General features: G+C 34.3%; 1 pseudogene; it reads right to left on the reverse strand.

Moving 5' to 3' along the window:
• Nucleotides 1-516: 516 nt before the first annotated feature.
• LOC117033692 (gamma-aminobutyric acid receptor subunit alpha-5-like) lies at nucleotides 517-5,093 on the reverse strand (annotated as a pseudogene).
• Nucleotides 5,094-24,518: the final 19,425 nt, after the last annotated feature.

Consider the following 24,518-nt stretch of genomic DNA (forward strand, 5'->3'; position numbering starts at 1 on the left):
ATTTCTTAAAGTAAGGTCATGCAAGACTTTCTAATTTCTGAACAGTAAGGATTATCAAAGGCAATTAATTTTGTACATAAATACCCACAGTTTCTTTTTAATAAAAAATGTGCTCTTTGTGATCTTTGTTTCTTGTGAGATTTGGTCAAAAAATAATCATGGAGCATTTCCTAAAATATTTATTTGCCGGGAAGTTTTGTATGAAATGACATTTGAAGTATAAAAACATTGTTAGGTAATGCTTGGAACAGTGAAAAATATACTTATTTTGTTTGTAAACTATCAGTGTAAGATATTGAGTATCTGAGTGTCAGAGCCATTGTTTCTGTGACATCTTTGAAATGTCCGACGTTATATGTAGAAGCATCAAGGCAATATTACTTGTACATATTATTAAATATGCAAAAATTTCATGAACGATAGTGCCCAAATATGGAAAATCCCTCTGAGCTCAACCTCTCCTGAGTACCATTCCATGGGAAGTATGGCTCTCTTGGAGTTTCGGAGCATGTCAGGTCATTTCGGAGAGGCAGCCCCTTTAATTACTGGTTTCTTAGTCAAATATGTTGTCAGTAAACTAAGTTGAAAGTGCACAACAAGACTGGGGATACAATTTGGGACACTTTGTCAATATTGCTGATTCTGCTTTAAGTCTTTTCATTTTCGGGCGTCTTCTCTTCCAAAGGTTTTACTGAGACTAAGGATGCATTGGAGGCCCCTGCCAGGGCTGCTCCTTTGGGATGCTGGGGTGGTAGGTCATCTTCCCGGTAGTATAAGCATTTGTTGACTTATTTAGTATGAGTTCATACTCCTTTTTCTTGATCTTGGAACCTTCCAAGGCCCAGCCTTTCTTTGTGAAATAGTTGACTGTGGCAAACTATCGGCACGGAGAATACAAAAGCATAGCACACAGCAATGAACCAGTCCATGGCCGTTGTATAAGCCTCTTTGGGCAGAGAGTTCTGGGCACTGATGCTGAAGGCTGTCATGGTCAGCCCTGTGGTCTCCCCAAACACTGAACGGATTCTCCGTTCAGCCAAAAGGACACCTGTGACAAGATCATGGTCATTATGCAGGGAAGGCAGGTTGAATGACAGAGTGCCCAATCTTCCTCTTCAGGTGAAAATGAACTGTCATGATGGTGTATTCATCTGTGCTGGAGCTGGTGTCCTCCGTGCCCACCGTCTGCCCCATTGGGTGGTTCTGGTTCAGCCTGGAGCCGTCTTCTGCTACCATCAGCAACTTCGTGGTGCTATTGGTCCAAACAGATGACTTCAGAATTAGGGTACACATAGTTGCCAAATTTCAGGGGGCCAGCACGGGCATCCATCAGAAAGTCCTCAGGTTGCATTGGGCACTCTGCAGAGATAGTCAGGTCTCTGAGGGACTCACCTACCCAGAGCTCCAGTGTTGGGGCAGCAGCTTGAAAGATGCCAGGGACACCTGGGGAGGAACTGAACTGCCTGGCTTCAGGGCAAGTGCTGGAGGGGCAGCCTTTTCCCAGACAGAAGTGCTGGCAGATGTCACTGATCCTTTGTTGAGCTCTCCCACCACCCAGCCTGCAAGAACAGGAAGTCACCAAGTCCAAGTCTCCATCTACTTGACCAATAGCATCCTCCTACTCCTGTCCCTTGAATCCCCAAGAGTCCACCCCACCCAACTAGCTGGCCCACTCAAGCTGCCTCCAGTGCCCGCTCCATACAAATGACCTCTCTCAGCTCATGCTACGGACTTTCCTAAAATCCCTCAAAGTTTGACCTGCAATTAACTTTCTCATAGAATATAGACTATATCTTTTCTGCCTTAGAGAATTTCTCTTTTGTTTGAATTTGAGGTTGTTGGTTTTTTAAGTACCTAAATTTATAAATATCTACTTTAAATATGATTTCATTAATTATGTTATTTAGAATCTATAAAATGATTTAATATTTTTTCCTACTTCATCTGTCAAAGACTGAGTGAGAAACACTCTTCTTGTGTTATGAATTGTTCCTTAATTTTTAGTAGTGTTTAGTTTTATATTTTTGATTTTATGTTATTCACCTCAGGTAATAACTATATATTTTATTTTCTTTAATCAATAAAATTGCTCTCTTCATCCTGGTAAATGCCTTTGGCCTAAAATTCCCCTTTGTTTGATGTTAATATAACCCAAATGACCCCAGACTCCATTAGCCTGTGGGTACTAAGGATGCTCCATTAATATTAATATACTAATTTGCTAGCTCATTAACCCCTACCTGTATAACAGTAGGACCTTGACCTCTACTTAGGAAGTCTCTAGGCAGTATCTGACATGTACTCTGAAAATGTAATCTACTCTTCCTAGCCACTGGATATCTTTGAAGACAGACTCCGGGCTTCTGTTAGCTTTTCTTGCTGCTGCTGCTGCTGCTGCTGCTGCTGCTGCTGCTGCTGCTGCTGCTATGTACGAGGTCTGACACTTAAGTTCCCAAACTTGCCACCGTGCGCTTAGCTTTGTAGCACTGTACAAACAGCTCAGTGAAGTTTCATAACCTTGGTATATCTGTCTCACAGCTGTGTTCGAGTCGACGTGTGGCGGTGTCTTGCTGAGTGGCGTTCATTATTGTTGCGTGTTTTTATGTGCTGTTGTGAGAATGTCTGAACTTGAATTAGAGCAATGAACAAACATTAAATTTCTTGTTATACTTGGCAAGAGTTTAAGTGAAATCAGGGACATGTTAGTCCAAATTTATAAGGATAATGCCATGAAGAAAACGGCAGTGTACAAATGGATTACACATTTTTCTGAGAGGAGAGAATGTGTCACTGATAAAGAGAGGTCAGGATGGCCAATAACAAGCAGAATTGACAGAAACATTGCAAAAAGTCATTGAATTATGCGTCAAAATCATCGGCTGACGGTGAGAAGCATAACAGACCAAGTAAACATTGATAGAGAAACAGTAAGGAAAATCTTAACTGAAAATCTTGGCATGAGAATGGTGTGAGCAGAAATAGTCCTAAAGGAGCTCACCAATGAACAAAAGCAAAGGAGAGTCAACGTTTGCCAAGACCTTTTGGAGAGGCAAGGCGATGTTTTGGGCCCGTGTTATCACTGGTGATGAAACATGATACCAACACGACCCTGAAACAAAGTGTCAAAGTACACAATGGCAGTCAGCCAATTCTCCATGACTAAAAATGGTCCATCAGTCCAAATCGAAGTCAAACGATGTTTCTAAACTTTTTTGATATCATAGGGATTATTCATTATGAATTTGTACCTACTAGACAAACAGCTAACCAAGTTTACTATTTGGAAGTGCTGAAAAGGCTATATGAAAAAAATTAGATAAAAATGACCTGAACTTTTCACCAACAATTGATGGCTCTTGCATCACGACAATGCACCAGCTCACATGGCACTGTCTGTGAGGGAGTTTTTAGCCAGTAGGCAGATAACTATATTGGAACACCCTCCCTACTCACCTGATCTGGCCCCAATGACTTCTTTCTTTACCTGAAGATAAAGGAAATATTGAAAGGAAGACATTTTGATGACATTCGGGACATCAAGAGTAATACGACAGCTCTGATAGCCATTCCAGAAAAAGAGTTCCAAAATTGCTTTGAAGGGTGGCTTAGGCACTGGTGTCAGTGCATAGCTTCCCAAGGGGAGTACTTTGAAAGTGACCACAGTGATATTTATCAATGAGGTATGTGGCACTTATTCGAGGATGAGTTCATGAACCTAATTGTCAGAACTCGTATGATTGGCCTCCAGGCCAGAGACATTCCGTCCTCATGGTGCCATAACGGTGAGGCTGTCTTCTGTGAAATCAGAAGGTAAATGTTTTAGAGAGGTTCCCTTATGAAGATGTGCTACTGGGGAATCAATGAGACCACTATTCAAGCTATCATTCAGCCTTTGGTTTTCCCAAGACATATTTGTTGAGAGAAATTTGAGTGATAATTGTTCAATTCAGTACAAACACTCCTATCTAAACTCCAGGTCTGATGTGAATCATCATGCTGAATTCTCTCTTTGCACAGGTGACTGTTCTCTCAAGTACTGCACCTCCACAGAATTTGGTTTCTTTTGGAATACGTTCTTTTACATTTTAAAATATGTGTCTATATAATAAAGCTTTCATTTTTAGAGTGCCCCCTTATTTTGCTGGGCATATTGTGAATGATCTTGCTTAAACCTCATGACAACTCCATGGCAGAGAAGCTGTGATTATTCCCATTTTGCAGATGAGAAACCTGAAGACAGAGAGGTTAAGTAACTTGCCCACAAAGAGCAGGCTCATTGTGATAGCCACCAATATTCCATACCATTTTCTCAGTCTTGGGTTCTTTATTTGATTCATCTTTCTGGTAACTGAAATATGTCATCATGCACTTTTTAAACAAAAAAATGCTCTAGGTTGTCCACATTCTGAGTCTTTAAATAGAGGTACTATATTATGTCTTCACTGTGCCTTTACTTATGAATAATAGGACTTGGGTCATTATTTCTCTCCCTGTAAACTGGAAGTATAACATGATGTATAACACTTTAAGGATAACCAGATTCATTCCTTAAAATGCAGATTCCTGGTAAGAGTTCAAATCATTCTGATGCACATGATTTGTGGACTATACCTTGAAAACTACTGTGTGGTGGTTGGCATTACAATCTGACATCAAACAGATTGTTTGAATCCCTGATCTGCTTCTTATTAGTTCTGGGGACAATGAACGTAGTTCTTAACTTCTCTAAGCCTCACCTGCAGAATGTGACAAATGATAACATCTACGTCTTATTGCTGTTTTGAGGATTAAATAAAATAATGGCTATCAATATGCAGCATAATTCTGGAAAGTACGTAATTGACAAATGTTTGCTATTTTTATAATAAATATTATTATTAGTTGCCATCTCATTTTCTACCTTTATTTGTTGTAAAAAAAAAATAACAGTATTGCCCTCATTTCTTTTTAGGCATCTTTCTTTGAGTAAACTGGTGTAGTATTTGCAGGGAAGATGTGCCAGAGAAGAGTTAGATCTATACTATAGAGGGTTTGAAATCTGCATTAACTGATATCTAGGCTGGAAAGGTGTACCAGATACCTGCTATATCCATGGTGCTCTTCTAGGAAAATGCAGCCATGAATCGCCATGTTTTGTGTCATGCTAACCTTATCATCCAGGCACCATTGAATCAGGAATAGACACCCAAAGACAATTGATAATGGGTGAAACTCTGAGATGTGCCTAGCATGAAAACTCTGCCCAAGAGTGATGTCTTAGTTTGTTGCCACATAACTAACCCAGTTTTTCTGTGAGGTGTAGATGATACAGTATGGATGTATATTATAAAACAACACATGAACTACAGATATAACTGTAAGACAAAAACTTCACAAAAAAGCAAAAATGGTGGGGTTAGCTGGTATATAAGAAACATAAAGAAAATAAGAAATGTAAGAAAAAGTAAGTTAAATTTAAAAAATTTAACTGTCATAGCTAAACCCTAATTTTTTAAAAAAAGACAGTTCCTATCTACTTCTAGCAGTGAACTAAATGGAGTTATAAGTGTGTCTTTCTTCATAATAGTTTACAAGATTCTTAAGAATAAGCATCATAAAGTATTGCATATTATATGTACAAAACTTAGCAATTTTATATATTATTTTTTATTGGCAAAAGTAGCATATTAAAAATAATGTAGTGTTATTTCTTATATATTAGAGATTTGAGCTTTTTGTTAGTTGAGAACTAATACCAGAAGTTGGGGTAGGAGAATCACTTAGTTTCTTAAAGAAATACGGACTTTGAGACATTTTACTTCTTTCAATATTGGTGTTAACTTTCAAGAGCTGGAACTAAGTAACAAGGCTACCATTTTTTATTTTATCAGTATTCATTTTTCAAACAATCTTATTTACAAGATAAAGAAAAGAGATAATCAATATGGATTTTCTCTGATACTTTAATATCTTATTGAAATGTAGTGGGCTGAGGTAAGGCAGGGGATAGGGACAACCAACACCCATTGCAAAGTTTCTTTAAAAAGTAATCATAGTAGTAATAATGACAGCTACTACAGTGATAACAACCACTGATCAAGTTCCTGCAATTTTGTCTAACACTCTTAAGAGTTATATTCTTCTTATTATATGTTAATCTTACATTCTATATTTATCTTATATACTATCTATGATAATTAAAATAATCTTATATGGTGAATACTGTTATATTTATATTAGAGTTCAGGAAACTGAAGCTCAGAGATATTATGTGACTTGTCTGAGTTCCTACAATTACATAAGTGTTGTACCAAGGATTTGAATGTAAAAATTCATCTTCTTCCGTCTCTTCTTCTTCACCGTCCGTTACACATAATTTGTAGATAGATCAATAGGGAGACTTAGTTTTCTGGAAATATGGTATCCACATTCTTGAAAGTACCAATATAATATCTATTGTCTGTTTCTATGAGTATAACAATTGCTTTCTAAATGAAAACTCTTTAAAGACCGTTATTGTTTTTAAATTATTCACTGTATATATGTGAAAATTCTAAGACCTCCCCAGCAAAAATCAGTCCTTTAATATTTGTTAGTAATATACTAATCTGTATATGTAGTACAAGGCAAACAAAATAATATAAAATAAGAGTAATTATGTTATATATGAGAGCATAATTTGAAATAAATTTTAAATTTTTATAAGCTGGTTTTTAGTGAATTACAGTATTTACCATATTTTAAAAGAGTTTGGAAGTTCACAGTGTGTATTTATATGCAAGACTTCATGTCAGACTAGAATGCCATTTCATTTGTTGATACTGCTAGCATACACTATATATTTTATAAAACCAATTTAATTATATGATGAACATCGTGAGAAAATTATATTTTGCAGAAACACTTTAAGACAATTATAGCTCAATTTTGTTTCTCTCAGATGACAAATAGCAGAACTGCCCCCTCCCCCAAACCAATAACATCAAGTCAGAAAGGGCCACAAGATTAGATTAAAAATTTTAATATTTCTTGCTACAGTAATATTTTAATGTCATTACAAAAGAATAACATTCAGCCCTCTGGTAATTATTAAATTGAGCCCTAAATGTTTCATAGCCTGTATAAACTCAGAATAGAATCGGTGCTATGCTATGAGGGAAACCTGGAAAGATATCTATTCTAACACTTCATCAGCACCACCATTATCTGATGAAGGGATTGACCAAGCTTGACTTGAATATGTCCCAGTTTATAGAATTCACTACCTATTATGAGGTCTCATTCTAAAAATATTCAGTTCTAATTCTTAGAAAGTACTTGTTTGAACCGAATTCTCTAAAAGTTGTATTAATTTGTCCTAGTTCTACCCTCTGCTGTTAAACAAACAAGCTATAATCCTTTATCCATATGGAAGTACTTTTATTATTGGAAGACAGTTATCAAATTTCTTTCATCATTTTATCCCAGATCCTTCAACCATTTCTCTTGATCTTGTGACCCTCACCATCTTAATACCTCTCCCCTGGAAAAGCTCCACTTACTAAATGTCTCTGAGTTGTGTAAAGTAAGACAGTGTTATTACTCACCATTCCTGACTTTTACTCAGAAGCTCCTGAGGTTGAAGATTTAACATTTATAATTTTGACTATTTTGGAGAAAATTCAAAGGCCTTTGATGTGAAGTGATTTGTAGTTTTGCTAATTGAAAAATTTGAATTTTACACATTCTAAGACTGCCATACAGATGCAAATCACTTAGTGGGTAGGAGTGAGTAAGTAAACCTGAGCAGCCAACATCCATATCTCCATGTAGCTTTTTGATTCTATAATCCTCAATGTGCATATGCAAGGTAACTTTTGTTATAGTATGTGTGTGTATGTACCTGTATGTCAGTGAAAAGTGAACACAAAAATAAAGGCAACTGCCAGTATGGTACTGGAAGTAAAGTAACACTAAAAGGTCTAAGTATGTTGTGATGATAGCCACAAAAAAATATGTTGATAATTCATTCTTTAATTTAATCTGATATATGACATGAGTGAGTCCACCAAATATGTTTACATAAATTTTAAGATAATTAATAAAAATGTCAGTGATTATCCCACCAGTATAAATTTTCTCTTCTAGTATGAATATCTATTTATTGACAGATAATTAGCTTCTGAGCCTAATTATATGTTCAACAAATGGACGATTCCATGCTGAAATGTGATTTGGGAAAGTCTCAAGAGAATTGAACAGCTCTGCATATAGAAACTTACAGATTCAAGAAAGTCTCAAGATATATGTCCTTCATGAATATCAAAGGTCTACATAACTTCTTACGAAATAGGCTAACATTAGAGATTTTTCAGTTATACACACATTGTTAACTGAAAGTAAAGGATGTAAGATAACAGCTTTGCACAAAATGCCTCATTATTATACTCTCTAGTCCTTCTTAAGCTGTATAATGTCCACCTAATGTTATTAGGTCAGAATATATAAGCTTTTGCGATTCAATAATAAAAATATAAATAACACTATTTTAAAAATGGGAAAAGATAAAAATAGACATATCTCCAAGGAATATGTACAAATGACCAATAAACATATGAAAGGTACTTGACATCATTAGTTATTAGGAAAATGCAAACCGAAACCACAAGGAGTACCGTTTGACACTCAATAGGATGGCTAGAACAAAAAGTCAGATAAAGTCAACTGTTGACAAAGATGTGGAGAAATAGAAACCCCCAAACTCTGACCTGATGGTGGGAACGTAAAAAGGCACAACTGTTTTAGCAAACAGACTGACATTTCCTCAAATAATTAAACATAGAGTTACCACATGCCCCAGCAATTCCATTCTTAGATATATACAAAGAAAAATGAAAACATATGTCCATACAAAACTTGTACATGACTGTTTATGGCAGCATTATCCATAACATCCACAAGGTGGAAATAATCCAAATGTTTATCAACAGATGAATGGATAAACAAAATATGGCATTTCATGTAATGTATTATGTAGTTATAAAAAGGAATGAAGTATTGATACATGCTACAACTGGAATCAACCTTGGAAACATTACACTTAGTGAAAGAAGCCAGTCACAAAAGTCCACATATTATATGATCCCATGCATATGGAAGTCCAAAATAGGGAAATCTAAAGAGACAGAATTATAGGTAAGTGTTTGCTTAAGGTTGGGGTAAGGAGAAGTAGGTGCAAGATAATAACTCTGAACAAAAAAAACCTTAGAATTGGACTCTGTAGTAGGCTGAATAATGGCCATCTAAATATATCAGTCCCAAATGGTTCAGGGTTTCTTTTTGAGGTGGCAAAAATGTTCTGAAACTGGCTGGTGATGGTTGTACATATTTGTGATTGAGTACACTAAAAATCATTGAATTGTACACTTTAAATGGGTGAAATATAGGATATAGAAATTATATCCCCAAAAAAGCTGTTAAAAAAGAATGAGACTAATCTCTACGTGCTGAAAGAGAAAGATACCCAAGATGCATTGCTAAATTGTCAGTTGGAAGGAAATTGGTAATTCTAATAGAGGACTATTCCAGATCCTACTAACAATGATATAATCAGTAGAAGAGCTAAATGGTTCCCTTGGCTGGAGGGAATTCTCATTCATCTTCATATCCTTTGGGCTCATTCATCTTCATATCCTTTGGGCATATAAGTGGTTGACCACTTATATGGTCCATAAACTATATAAACAACTAAAACTGGGGATTCAGGTGAAGACGACATAGCAGAATCTTCTCTTTCCATGGAAGCATTACTTTGTTACCATCTAGTCAAGTGTGGCTAATGAGAACTTAGCTACCTATTTAAATATTCTGCCTAAAAAAACTTTTATTTAGTTATATTTTAAGTACAGAAGGATTTTAGAATCTTCTCTTTATCCTTGGAGATATGAAATTTCATAAAAATAATTCTAAAAGTTGATTATTGTTTATAATTCATTTAGCTGTCTAGCAGCCTCTTAATCTGAAGAACTTTACTCACAGCACTCATATTATTTATATATATATATATATATATATATATATATATATATATATATATATATATGTTTCTGTTTTGTTTGTTTATTTTGTTCTTTAGATTCCACATATAAGCGAAATCATATTGCATCTGTCTTTCACAGTCTGACATACTCCACTCAGCACAATACCCTCCAGGTCCATCCATGCTGACGCAGATGGCAAAGTAATATTCCATTGTATATACATACTGCCTCCTCTTTACCCATTCTTCTATCGACAAACTCCCAAACTGCTTCCATATCTTGCCCATTGTAAACAACGCTGCAATGAACATAGGAACCACACATCCCCTCTAAGTAGTGTTTTGGGTTTCTTTGAATAAATACCAGGAAGTAGGATTACTGGATCCTTCTTTCTCTCTTGTTATAGCCTTTGTTTTAAAGCTAATTTTGTCTAAGATAAGTATTGGTACCCAGCAGTTTGTTTTTGTTTTCATTTTCATGAAATAACTTTTTCCACCACTTTACTTTTGGTTTGTGTGTCTTTTAATCTGAAGTGAGTCTCTTGTAGGCAGCATATGTAAGGGGCTTTGTTTTCTTATCCATTCAGCCACCGTATGTTTTTGATTGGAGCATTTAATCCACTTATACTAAAGCAATTGTTGATATATATGTAGTTATTGCCATTTTATTATTCATATTTTTTATCTTTTTCCCCCATCTTAAAGAAGATACTCTAACATTCCTCTAACACTGGCTTGGTGGTGATGAACTCCCGTAGCTTTTTCTTGTCTGGGAAGCTCTTTATCTGTCCTTCAATTTTAAATGATAGCTTTCCTAGGTAGAGTAGTCTTGGTTGTATGTCCTTGCTTTTCATCACTTTGAATATTTCCTGCCAATCCCTTCTGGACTGCAAAGTTTCTGTTGAGAAATCAGTTGACAGTCTTATGGGAGCTTCCTTATAAGTTACTTGTTGCCTTTCTCTTTCTGCTTTTAGGATTCTCTCTTTGTCTTTAACTTTTGCTATTTTAATTATAATGTATGTAGGTGTGGGCTTGTTCGGGTTCATCCAGTTTGGAACTCTCTGCACTTCCTGGACTTGTATGTCCATTTCCTTCACCAGGTTAGGGAAGTTTTCAGTCATTATTTCTTCAAATAGGTTTTCAATTCCTTGCTTTCTCTCTTCTCCTTCTGGTATCCCTACAATGCAAATGTTGTTACAGTTGATGTTGTCTCAGAGATCTCTTAAAATATCCTCATTTTTTTGGATTTTTTTGCTGTTCTGATTGGGTGTTTTCTGCTATGTCTTGCATTTGATTCTCTGCTTCATCTAGTCTGTTGGTGATTCCTTCTAGTGCATTCTTCATTTTAGTGATTGTATTCTTCACTTCTGACTGGTTCATATATATATATATATATATTCTTTTTCTGGAGTTTTCTCCTGTTCTTTCAATTGAGATGTATTTTTCTGTTTTTTCATTTTAGCTGCCGCTCTGTGTTTGTGTCTATGTATTAGGTAGGGCTGCTATGTCTCCCAGTATTGCCAGGTAGCCTTATGTAGCAGGAATCCTGTGGAGCCCAGTGGCACAGTATCCTGGCCACCTGCTCTGGGTGCAACCTCATGTGGGTTGTGTGTACCCTCCTGTTATAGTTGAGTCTTGATTGCTGTTGGCATATCAGTGGGTAGTATTGATCCTCAGGCTTATTGTGGGATTTGGCCACATCCACAGCGTATGGGCTGCTGTGCAGAGGGCTTTCTCCATGGTGCAGGATTGGCTCCAGTTGGCTGTGGTGCCTGTGGAGACTGCCCTTCATGTGTGCTGCTTATGAAGCTAATTGGGTGGTGCTCTGCTGTGGTCTGAAGCCAACCTCCAAGTATGTTGGTTCTGCGGTCTCTTGGGTGGCGCTCTGGTTCAGGCCCAGGTCATCCATTGCTTGAGGCCAGCTGGGGAGTACCTGGTAGCAACTACAAAGTGATCCATAGTTGGTCGCTGTCTGTGTTCTACCTTGAAGTGCGCGGGAAAGGCCATGCTGCCAAATGAAGATGGCTACCACCAGTACTCGGTTTGGGGTAGCTCTGCAAAAAACCAAGACACTCTGAGGCCTACTATCACCTGCTGGCTGCCTTAAGGTTCAGCCACTGACAAAGCCTCCTGCAGTAGGCAAGTTGGGTGAGGCAACATCTCAATGAGTCAGCAGGGTGGAACAGCAGAGTTCACTGGGCCAGTCAGATTCAGATTTGGCCTGTGGGGATGGGCTGAACACAGGAAAGATGGTGCCTGCCTACCAACTGCATGAAAGAAGGGCCCAACACAGGGAAAATTGGGATTGTCCCTCCAGTCACACTGAAGTTACACAACTCAGTCTCCATATGTCGCTAATGCCTCCAGAGTCACCATCTCTCTGCCAGAGCCTAGGGTGAGTGCCTGCATGGGCCTTTTTAAAAGATGCTTGTTGTTCAAGCACGAGCTCTGAACAACAAGGTTGCTGGTTCGATTCCCACATGGGCCAGTGAGCTGCACCCTCCACAACTAGATTAAAGACAACAAGCTGCTGCTAAATTGCCAAAAGGATGGTCAGATGGCTTAGTTGGTTAGAACATGAGCTCTCAACAACATGGTTGCTGGTTCAATTTCCATATGGGATGGTGGGCTCTGCCCCCTGCAACTAAACATTGAAAACGGTGACTGGACTTGGAGCTGAGCTGTGCCCTCCACAACTAGATTGAAGAATAACGACTTGGAGTTGATGGGCCCTGGAGAAACACACTGTTCCCCAATTTTCCCCAATAAAATTAAAAAAAAAAAAAAATGTTTCAGTTTCCCACAGCCTTCCATCCCACCTGGATGGTTGGAATCCCCACTATTTTTCATACGCAAAATTTGTGGGGGTTCCTGTTCCTGGCACCAGTATCACAGGCTGGGGAGCCTGGTGTGGTGGTCTGGGGCCCCTATCTCCTTCAGGGGGAACCTCTGTGGCTCAGATATCTCTCCCGATTTTCAACCGCTACCCATGGGTGTGGGACCAGCCCATTTCACGTCTCTACTCCTTCTACCAGTCTCAACATGGCTTCTTCTTTATAACTTTAGTTGTAAAACTTCTGTTCAGCTAGACTTCAGATGGTTCTCCAGGTTGATTGTTTTATAATTTAGTTGTAATTTTGATTTGTTCACAGGATGAGGCAAGCACAGTATTTGGATCTTATGCTTTTTATATTTTCAGTCTGAATTTTTGGGTTTAAAATTTGGGAGATAGTTTCATTTATATCTCTGATCAGTACTATGCCATTTTTAATTCCTGGCAGTCATATTTTAATTTCTAAGAATTTTTCCTTATGATTAAAAAAAATTTTTTTCATAAAAGTCTGTTTTCATTTTATGGCTACAAAATCTTTGACTCTTTGGGCCCGTGGATGACTACGTGAATTGCTTATTTTACTTTAGTGTATGACAGCAAGCAGGGACACCTCAAATCGGAACAAAAAGGCCTTTACTCTGGCATGTTCCATTTTTATAAAGTCACGCTGGGATCCTAATTACCTCTAGGAAGATTAGTTAAATAATTTTAGAGTGTGGTCCTTCAGTTTTCTTCTTATGTTGCAAATTTCAAGCTCACAGTCATGCTACATTTATGGGGCCTTGGGTTGGACTGACACATCATGGATGTTGTCAAACAATGACAAGATTTTTTTGCCTCACTGGGTAGTGCGCTTTGTGCATACCTGCTGACTTTGTTTGGAGGCTCTTCACGGAGCTCCCAGTAAAATAGCCCTGGATATTGCTTTTTAAACTGATTCTCTGCTTATTCTGTCCTATGTTATTTCTGCTTTGTTTCATCTGTCACCCCACTTATGTCTGTTTTTTGTCTTTCAGAATTATATTAATACCATAGTCCAGTGTTGGCCTTCACTTGTATTTCATTGTTATTGTGCGTTTATTCACATTTATACACTTTTGTTTTCATTTCAATGGTGTTTTGTAAGGACCAGGAAACATAGGAATGTTCTTAGTCCACCATCTTGAACCAAGAGGTATCAGAACCAATAAAAATATTAAATGGTATTTTTGGAAATAAAATCCTGAATAGTAAAGCTGTACCCAGAAGAGAAGCAATGTAATTAAATGGGCTATACCACCTGGAAGAGGAAGATTTGTAATAAGGTTGGCAAAAAAGTTAAGGGCAGGGGTTTGTCAAAACCACCACAACCAAAACAAAACCAGATGAAGCCATGGGAAGTTGTAAGGTGTAAGATGACACTAGAATGTACAGGAAAGAAGTTTATCTGGGAGAATGGTTAAAAAAGGCCCCAGTGACATGGGGCTCTGAGTGCTACATTTTTGTTAAAATAGATAACAAGGCTCTGTATATTCTTGAAAAGGAGGATGACAGGAAAAATGCAATGTTTGGAGAACATTATCATGCCAATTGTATAAGCAATCAACTGGATCAAAGACAGACTAGAGCAAAGGAGAGGCCTGTGAGTTTGTTGATGTAGTCCAGGAGTGAGGGTCTGAGGAACTAGCAGAGGATTGAGGCTGTGGGGACAGAAAAGCAAGAAGTAGGCAAGTCCTCTTGCTGCTTGATTTAGCTCCATTTATTATATTCTGCTTCCAAAAGGAAAACAACAAAATAAGAACAATACAGAAAATAAGGGTCTGAAACAAAATATTATCTGTGAAATCAGAGTTGTAGATAAAATGGGTGGATATTATATTATTTTTCTACTTTTCTATATTTTAAAATAATAATAAGATATACTAAAATAAAAAAAATAAAGAATAAAGGGAAAGCATATGAATTTTAACTGGTTGGTATTGTACTGGCAAATGCACAGCATGGATTCAAATCTCAGCTTCGCAACTTGCTTGCTCAATTTAAACTGACAATTGATTTAAACTCTCTGGGTCACAGATACCTAATCTTTAAAATGAGTTTAATAATAAGAGTACCAACCTTATAGACTTCTCAAGAAAATAAAATAAACTGGAAAACCAAGGTTGCCTATTATAATTATACAATCCTTGCAAATTTTTTTTAGCATATTACAGATAAATGAGGCATATCTTAATCTATGTAAACTATTACTTAAAAATCAACAGTGTTTTGCCACAGTAACTTATATTAATAAAAAAATAGAACTGAGGAAAAAGACATTAGCTAAAACAATTCTAATTTTAGAAATAACTGAATCACGATTCTTATGCCATTAAAAAATAATATAATAATTTGACAATAACTAAGTTAGCTTTTTAATTCAACAAATACACTTTAATTACAGATGCATTATAATTTTAAATTTAAAATACTTCCAAGTGATCTAAAATTATGGTTTCTAAATCTCCAATATATGTAGTGACCAGCGCATGTTTTCCACATGTACTGATATGAGAACTTCTTTTGTTACATGTTAGTTTTGAGGATAAAATTTCCCTCTGGAGTTGAAAAACTGTAAGGCAGAACCAAGAGTACCAATATTATTCATATGTAAAAGGTAATTAACATAAAAATACAATACTATTTATGGTGATTAATTTTCACAATATTATTTAAATCAATTTGTGTTTTACATCTAGGAAATACAATATCATCAGAATATAGCATACTACTTGTAGTTCTTTACTCATATGAATGACTATTTAGAATAATTACCAATAGAAATTGCTATGGGAAACAGTATGGGGTTTCCTCAAAAAATTAAAAATGAAACTACCATATGATCCAGCACTTTCACTTCTGGTTATTTATCCAAAGAAAACAAAAACTCAAAAAGATATTTGCACCCCTATGTTCATTGCAGCAGTATTTGCAATAGTCAAGATATGGAAACAACATAAATGTCTATCAATGTATTAAAACGTAAAGAAAATGTCATATGTGTATAGATATATAGATGTATACAATATATATACGCACACACACACACACACACAAACACATGCTTGAATATTATTCAGCCATTAAAAATAAGGAAATGTTGTCATTTGCAACATTATACTAAGTGAAAAAAGACAGAAAAGGACAAATACACACATATTGTATGATCTCATTTATATGAGGAATCTAAAAAAAATCAAACAAAAAACCAAAGCTCAGAGATACAGAGAACATACTTATGGCTGCCAGAGGTAGGGGTGGGTGGGTGTGTGTGTAAAGTGGGTGAAGGGAGTAAAAAAATAATTAATTAATTAATTAAATTAAAATAAATAAACTCGGCTGGTCAGGAGGAAAAGACAATGAAGAATTGCCAATACTGTAATAGTGGCCTGGTTTTCATGTCCTTGTTTTAATGGCCAAGAAAAGCCTAGTTAATTGTTTTCCATGTTAAACTAGAGGAAGAAATGATTAGGAAACTAGAGTAAAATTTTGCTCATACTTAGTGCAGTCTCTTGAAGAGTTATCAACAAAATCTTCTATAGATTATCAACTCTTAAAACATTATAATTGATAAAAATTAGGTAACTTTTTTCCTTGGTTGATTCAAAATACTCATCAAGATATTTAGAGAGACTCATAATCATAATTATAATCATCAAGTACTGTATCTCTATTAATTTACTGGCGAAAGAGTTCTGGATTAAAAAGTATTTAACTGTTGCATTTGCCATACTTTTCTTTAAAGTTTTAGACTTGAGATAATAAAGCAATCAGGGCCTAGTCTATTTATAGGTTAACAAAATTAACGCTTTTAAAAGAAAAAGATCTTTTACCCAGAAATTATAGGAAATGCCTGGCATATCCAGATGCGTTTTTTGGGTCTAACAACTCATATACAAAATATTAATGAAGGTTAGTCAAGAAGAGCGTTTCTTCTACAAAATAAGTTTTTTAAGTATGATTTGGGTATTTGCATGAAAGTGTGAACCGAGCGTTTATAAATGAAACCTGTTTGCCACATATAGACTACTTTGGGGCAGGATCTTGATTGGATAACTGAGGCTGCTTTGCTTTGTCTGAGGTGCGAGGTCTGGGTTGTTTTCTTTTGCTCATCACACTCTGTTGTGAAGTTTATTTTGTTAAACTGTTCTGCAGTTTATTTTGATTTTGTGCCTTTTTACTATCTTATTTCAATTTTATGCTCCATTATGAAAATGGGTGGTAAACATAATAAATCTATATAAGAATCACTGGCCTTATCCTTGTGCTGGTGATGATGGACTGCAATTTAATAAATACTTGGAATTACCAATCAAAGTATGAATTATCTCAGTGACATTTAGGTTTTATAGCTATACACTTACAACTTTTTAAAAACGATCATTATCAAAGATTCCTGGAAGAAAAATAACTTTGTTATTGCAAGTCTGCTGCTCTCTAGTCCAAATCTTCTTTTTCCTTTTTTTAAATTAAAATTGTTTTGTCGGTCAAAAGTATTTAATAACCTAAGATTTCTCAAATGTGATTCTGAGTTATACCAGAGCAAAGTCTACCCCACAGTAGTAGACGGCATGTGAGTCAGCTTCATTAAGTATCCCTCCCAATAACACACGAACACCAATCAGTGTGCCCCTACAACACTTTTAGTGTTTGTGCTCTTCTAAAGCGAAAGCTTAAAAAACAAAACAAAAATCTTTAGGAAAAACAGCTTAATATGAAATGTGCATAAGACTTATGATGGAGAGCTGCTCCCCAACAGTTCTTATCCAAAAAAACAGTGGTTATCATATCATGATGAATGCCAATAGGGCTATAAAATGGTTTCCACCTGTCGTTAATTACATCCTGGCCAGAGGCATATAAATGCTAGTCCTATGAAATTTGCAGGAATCTTTAGCAACTTGATCCATCCTTTAAATATAAATAGTAACACATCTTTCATGATGAAATATTGAGACTTTTCCCTACACTTTATCTTTTTTTTGGTCATTTTCTGATCATGTAATTCTTTCATCAATAAGTAGAGGAGAATATCGGTAATATAAACAGTGCATTATTTTTTTCTTTATCTTTTTCTTTGATTCCAACTTTGGGCAGTAGGTATGACTATCCCTATTTTATAATTAAGCATGCCACAGCTTTCAGTGAGGTTAGATGTCTCCAAGAGAAAGAATGTTGTAGAATCATTTGAGCTCCTTGCCATACACAAAAACCCATGTTTTCCTTATAACACGGTAGTCGTTTAGATTTAATTTCTCAATCTATAAATATTTTTGGAGTAAATTATAAGTGTCCAATACAACATCAACATTTTGAGTATTATCTGTACGAACACAGGGGTATTGTGTAGGAGTTACAGATGCATATGTAGAGCATGGCACGAGCGATGTTAGAGCCATATAGATGCAATGGTGCAGACTTGGCCACGACCTAACTTTCTTTTCTTTATTTCTTCTTTCTGTTTCAATTTCCTCCACATATCCCTTAACATTTGGACCCATGGAGCAATTAAGTTTAATCATTGAATTTGGGTGGCAAATGAAACAGACAGGGACAGGGTTCATATATTTATAAGTACTCTCAGAAATTATAAAATGATGATATTTGAAAGAATCATCTTCCTATTGATACAAAAATTTTAATAACCTAAAAGATATACTTTTTTCTCTCACTAACTGTTTAAAATAGGAAATTCACATGCACATATTATTTCCCTTTCAAAAATTCAAGTGCAATAATAACATAAATATGCTAAATTCTTTAGTTTTCTTTGGATAAATGCTTGGAATTACTCATCTAATATCTTTAGATACACTAAATCATGTGGAAAAGAAAGGAGATTAAGTCTTACTGAGTGGATGTACCAGACACTATGATACTTAACGTCCAATGTTTTACTTAATCTGTAAAACTGTACCTCAGGAAAGGTGTTAGTATCCTATCCCCACTTTTACAGATGAAGAACTGTGGTTGCAGATCAGCTAAGCTACTGGTCCAAATTAACAGAATGATGAAATATGGTTCTAAACAGGACTGTCTATACTTTCCACTATGTAACTATATTATTGGGCTATAGTGATAAAGGGACTAAGGATTTCTTTTCTTTTTTTTCCCATTACACTAGCTTTGAAGATACATTTTTCCTTTGAATATACTGTATTTTGCCATGTATATTGTGCTCCCGTGTAAAATGCGCACTCATGCTTTTGGCCCAAACTTTCAGGGAAAACATCTTTCATTTTATTTGTTTAATTCAAATTTTTATTTGTTTACATTTAGGTACTTGTTTTTTATACTATAAAGGAATTTTAGCATTTATTTTTTAACATATTATGGTACAAGAAATTTTATGTAACAAATAATTACAAAGCACAAGAACAGATACAATGTACAAAAATTTTTTTGTACCGGTAACAAATTTACGATATTTATGCATCATAGAAGGCCAAGAACTTTGTCATTGCAAGTCCTTCATAAGTTCAACAAAACCAATTACAGTATTCCATGGTATTATTTTGCATACGGATATCATAATTGATTTCTAGAATTACACTTTTAACTCATAAGCATAAATAAAAGAATTAAAAATATTTATATAAATATGGTATTAGTACTACTCATGTATAATGTGCACCCTTATTTTTCCCTCACAAATTGGGCTAAAAAGTGCGCATTATATAGGGCAAAATATGGTAATAATTTTCAATAGCTGGTGAATATATTAGGGAGTTCCCTGTGACTTTTGATCAAATTTAAATTGATAATTTTAGAGCTGATACTTGTCAGATAGCAAAAGTTTTTTTTCCCACACTTAACATTAAATTCATTAATAACAATACTGCAAAATTGCTTCTGCCTAAAACCTCATAAAACAGGAACTAATCAAAGCAAACACACTTAACAGCTAATGATGATTTTAATTTAGCTGTAAATGCCTCAAAGGCTAGTAATTAGAGAGCAGTTATACACTTTTTGTTTCGCAAAATAAATTATTGCTGCATGATTTGCTACAATTTTCTCTATTTAATTTTGCTAAAATAGTGTTCTCTGTGCAGAATTTGAAAACTGATCTAACGGCTTTGTAACTTAGATAACCATATTACAATCAATTTTCTGTTTAAAGTAATGTCTCATGAAGATGTTTTGAACAATAAAACTGGCACAAATGTGCTATTAAATAACAAGAAGAGGCAAGTAAATAAACTCTTTGTAGCCCTTGATTGCATGACTGCTCACTTCAGATTTTTGAAGGGTTTTTTTTGTTCAGCGATAGGGATGTGAGTCAGGGACATTTAGCATAAGGATGTAGCTCTAAACAATGAAAGTAAACCTAAAATTGCATATTTTCCCCAACAGACAGAAAAGACATGAGAGTTGATATTTTCTCTCTAGTATTTAGATCAGTAGCTTCAAAATTGCAAAACTAAATTATGATCAATGAAATTAAGTTATCTTCTTATATTTATACATGTCCTGTCTACAGATGTTAACAGGAGGAGTACAGGCAGGGAGTTTGTCTTACTAGGTGCGAAGACCACTGAATATAGATAGGATTGCAGGTAGTGTCAACAACCATTCTTGAAGACAGAATTCCTTTTAGGAGAGAGACTATCAAAAGAGTAAGGTTTAGGTGCCATAATTTTGAACTCCAGAATGAGAAAAACCAAAGCATCCTTAAGTGGGACTGAAAGTAAATTGATAGCTCTAAGCAGGAAAGGACTAAATTTTGGATATTTAACTATAGCAGCTGCTAGTTCTTCCCCACTTCCAAATAAAAACAGATTTTTATTTTTGTTTTTCAGCTTAAGATAAAAAAATAAAGATGATGTGTAATCTCCAATCCTGGGATAAAGATAATCAACGTAACTTTTTAATGACTATCTATTTGTGATTTGAATTATATATACTGAGGTGCCAAACAAATGTATACAATTGGACACTTTGGTCAATGTTGCTCAAGCAGTAGTTCGCTGTAATCAGAAGTGTCTGGATCCTGATGGTAACCACTTTGAGCACTTCTTGTAATTGCAGAAGTCAAACATGACTTGTATTCATCTTTTGTTATCGGTATATATTAAGTATTACAATTTTAGTAGTTTTCCTTTCTTAAAATGTATATACATTGTCAGGCACCCTCTGTATATACAAATAAATAGATTTTTACATAAGTAAAAAGGCCACCTCTGTTGTGTTCTGTGAGAATAGTATACCCCTTGGAAGTGTGCAATGTGCAGAAACTACAAATGGATACCAATGTGCAGATACCATAAATAGATTCATAATACACATGGTGTTATTGCTATTTCGGATTTTTTTGGAAGATGTAAGGTCTTTCCTTATATTAATACCACAGTTTCCATCTCCTCCTAAGGACATCAGGGCATGAAATTTAATCATTACTAATATTGATATTTAATCATATCTGAAATTATCATTCTTTTATACATCCTCCCAACTTGGTGTTTAACTTCCTATGGAATGGATTCACAGGAGAGAAATTTCTGAATCAAAGTCTAGATAACATAAATTTTAATAGGGAATCTCTAACTGTTTACATTCTTGCAGCATTGTATATGAATACCCTTTTCTTGACATCAACACTGGTTCTGGGTATTATAGTACGTTATAATTTTTTCTTCTCTGACCACTGGTGAATTTTAAACATTAGTACAGAAGCTGGTTGACTCTTTGTATTTGCCCTTCAGATCTTGTCCATTGCTCTATTTTGTGTCTTTTTCTTGGTACTTAGAAAGCATATTATTGTATTATCAAAATTAACTCTTTGCATTGAGAAAAAATTAATCATTTTGCCCACATCTTATCTAACACTTTTGTCATGTAAAATTTAAAAATTTTTCTGTATTAAGTATATAAAGATTGATCCTTTCCATTTATAACTTCTAGGGTATGGAATCTTGCCTTGGGAGATCTCTGGTACCCCCTGCATGCGTAGGGAGTTAGGTTGTCTGCAAGAAAATTTCATTTTATCATATTACTTTGTACATTTAAGTTTTCCATCTGTTTTGGATTTTTGCATATCATGTGAGATGGAATTAATTTATTGTTTCTTCATGAAACAAGTTGTGGCAGTTTATCTTTTTTCCTAATATATATATATATATAATATATATATATATATATATATTTCCTAATATATAATATATATATATATTTCCTAATATATATATATATAAATACATATATATATATGTATGTGTATATATATATGTGTGTGTGTATGTATGTATGTATATATATATTTATATTAAGGATCTAATTTTGAATTCTGTATTTGCCTGATATATTTATCTGTTCCTATACTAAAACCACATTGAATAATGGAGATATAGTATATTCTGATATCTAGTAAACAAGTTTCTTCCCAATTTCTTATCTTCATAATTTTATTATCTTTGATAAGGTACTTATTATTCACTAGGAACTTTAATCATTTTATGTGCTTTCAAGTGAGTCTTATGAATTGTTCATTGGAAATGTATCAAACATACATAGTTATGGGAATATGATACTGTTAAGATATTAGATTTTCCTTTTCAAGAACATGTTTTTTGTTTATTCAGATGCATTTTATGTCCTTCAGCCAACATAGTTTTTCCATGTAAATATTGGTATTTTCTTGTGAAATATATTTCTAAATATATGTCTATAATCTCTAATATTTTGGAGTTTCTTTGGTCCTCCTTTTCACTTTTAGGTATTTATTGCTCGAGGATAAAAAACTATTAACTTTCGATATTTAGCTTGTATTTCACATTATGAAATTCTCTTTAGAATTTCTAGAGATTTTCTGATTATCTAAGCATGCAGTAATATTACAAGGAAAAGGAAAGAAAACTATCTCTTCTTTTTAACCATTTATGTTATTTATTTTATATTTTGTTATATTGCATTTCCTAAAGTCTCTAAGTCAATGATAATTAGTAATATCATAGTAAAAATTCAATATATTTCCTAATTTTAATTAAATTATTTTAGTGATCACCATTTTAGGTAGTTACCTTTAATTTTTGATAGACAGTCTTTACTATATTTAAGTAGTTCTCTACAATATTTAAGTAGTTCTCTTTAATTTCTTTTTATTAAAGTTTTTATTAGCAATGGTGCTAATAAGTGTATTTCAGCATTTCTTAATATGTTGTGTTTTTCTCTATTAATTTATTGATGCAATTCATTATATAGATTTGCTGATATTGAACTAGATGTGCATTTTTATGATAAAACTTCTTTGCTCATATTGTGTTATTCTTGCAATACATTGTAAGATTCCACTTGCTAAGTGTTAGAATTTTTATAACTTTATTAATAAATGAGATTGATACCACGTTTGGTTTTTCCTTTCCGCGTTTGTTTTTAATGCTGGTTTTATAAAACATATGTGAAGTTTTCTACCTGCAATAATTTAAATAATCTTAGAATCATTTATTCTTTAAAGGTCAGGTAAAATTCAACTCTGAAACCATCTGCCTTATGGTCTTCTCTCATTCTAACTTTAATCGTCTTTTTAACTTCTACAGTGGTAATTAGTGTACTCAAATTCTCTACTTCTTCTATTACCAGTTTTGATACTTTGACAATATGTTGACAAGCAAATATGCAATTTCTCCAAGTTTTCATTTTTTTCGCTGAGATGTATATAGTTATCTCTAATGGCTTTTTATCTCTTTTCTCATTTCTCTTCTACTTTTGCTATTTTTCCATTATAAAGATTGCAATTATTTTATCAGATAAATAATCTAATAAAAATATATATTTTTTCTCTTCTCTATAAATACAGGCATTTAAAATCATAATGTTCCTTATACATTACTTTCTCTGCATTCCCTGTTTTCTTTAACAAAGTATTCTATCCATTGATTTCTAAATAATGAGTAATTTTCGTATTTATTGTTTAATATAGGACGTTTTTAATTTAAAAAGAATTTAGTATAATTCAGTCTACTTTTATTATTTATTTTTTAAATTTCTATTACATTTTGACAGAGAAACTGCTTAAACTCTTGTAAAAGTTTATTCATTTTCATTATAATCAAGTATATATTTTTGGTTTTTATTATTAACTATAATTTTTGTCTTTATTATCTAAGGTGATATACTAATTTCAGTGATATCAAAATGTAAAAAAAGTGTGTATTAGAACCAATTCTTTCATCTGCTCTATGTGGATTATTTATTTAGATTGTTTTTCTTTACCTCTCTTTCAACTGGTTTGATCATAGTTGCTCCTCATTTTCTTTTTACCTTTGAACACTTAAAGAAATTGATGTCTTTTGAAAATTATTTTAATAGTTACAACACAGTATAGTTTTCTAGTTATCTTTAATTTCTTTTCTATCTCCTTCATAACATAGAATATTTTTTCTTTTGTTCTTCTCATTCATCTCTTATTTTCCCTTGCTTCAGTGAGAAATTTGGAAGTTTTCTCCCTCATTTCAATTCCTATGTTTTCCGAAGATAATTATGAACTTAATAGAATTTACCTTGATACATGTCTCTTTCAATTCAAGTTTTCTTAAACTCATACATTTCCAAAAAGTATACACTCAAATGTACTAAATACATGCATATTCATTGCTTATCACTTTTTCCTCTTCTCAGGATTTGCCCCTTTCTCAAGGTCCCTGATTTGTCACTTCATTTACTGTTTGGTTA

The sequence above is a fragment of the Rhinolophus ferrumequinum genome, chromosome 14, assembly GCF_004115265.2.
Source record: "Rhinolophus ferrumequinum isolate MPI-CBG mRhiFer1 chromosome 14, mRhiFer1_v1.p, whole genome shotgun sequence".
NCBI classification, from domain to species: Eukaryota; Metazoa; Chordata; class Mammalia; order Chiroptera; family Rhinolophidae; genus Rhinolophus; species Rhinolophus ferrumequinum.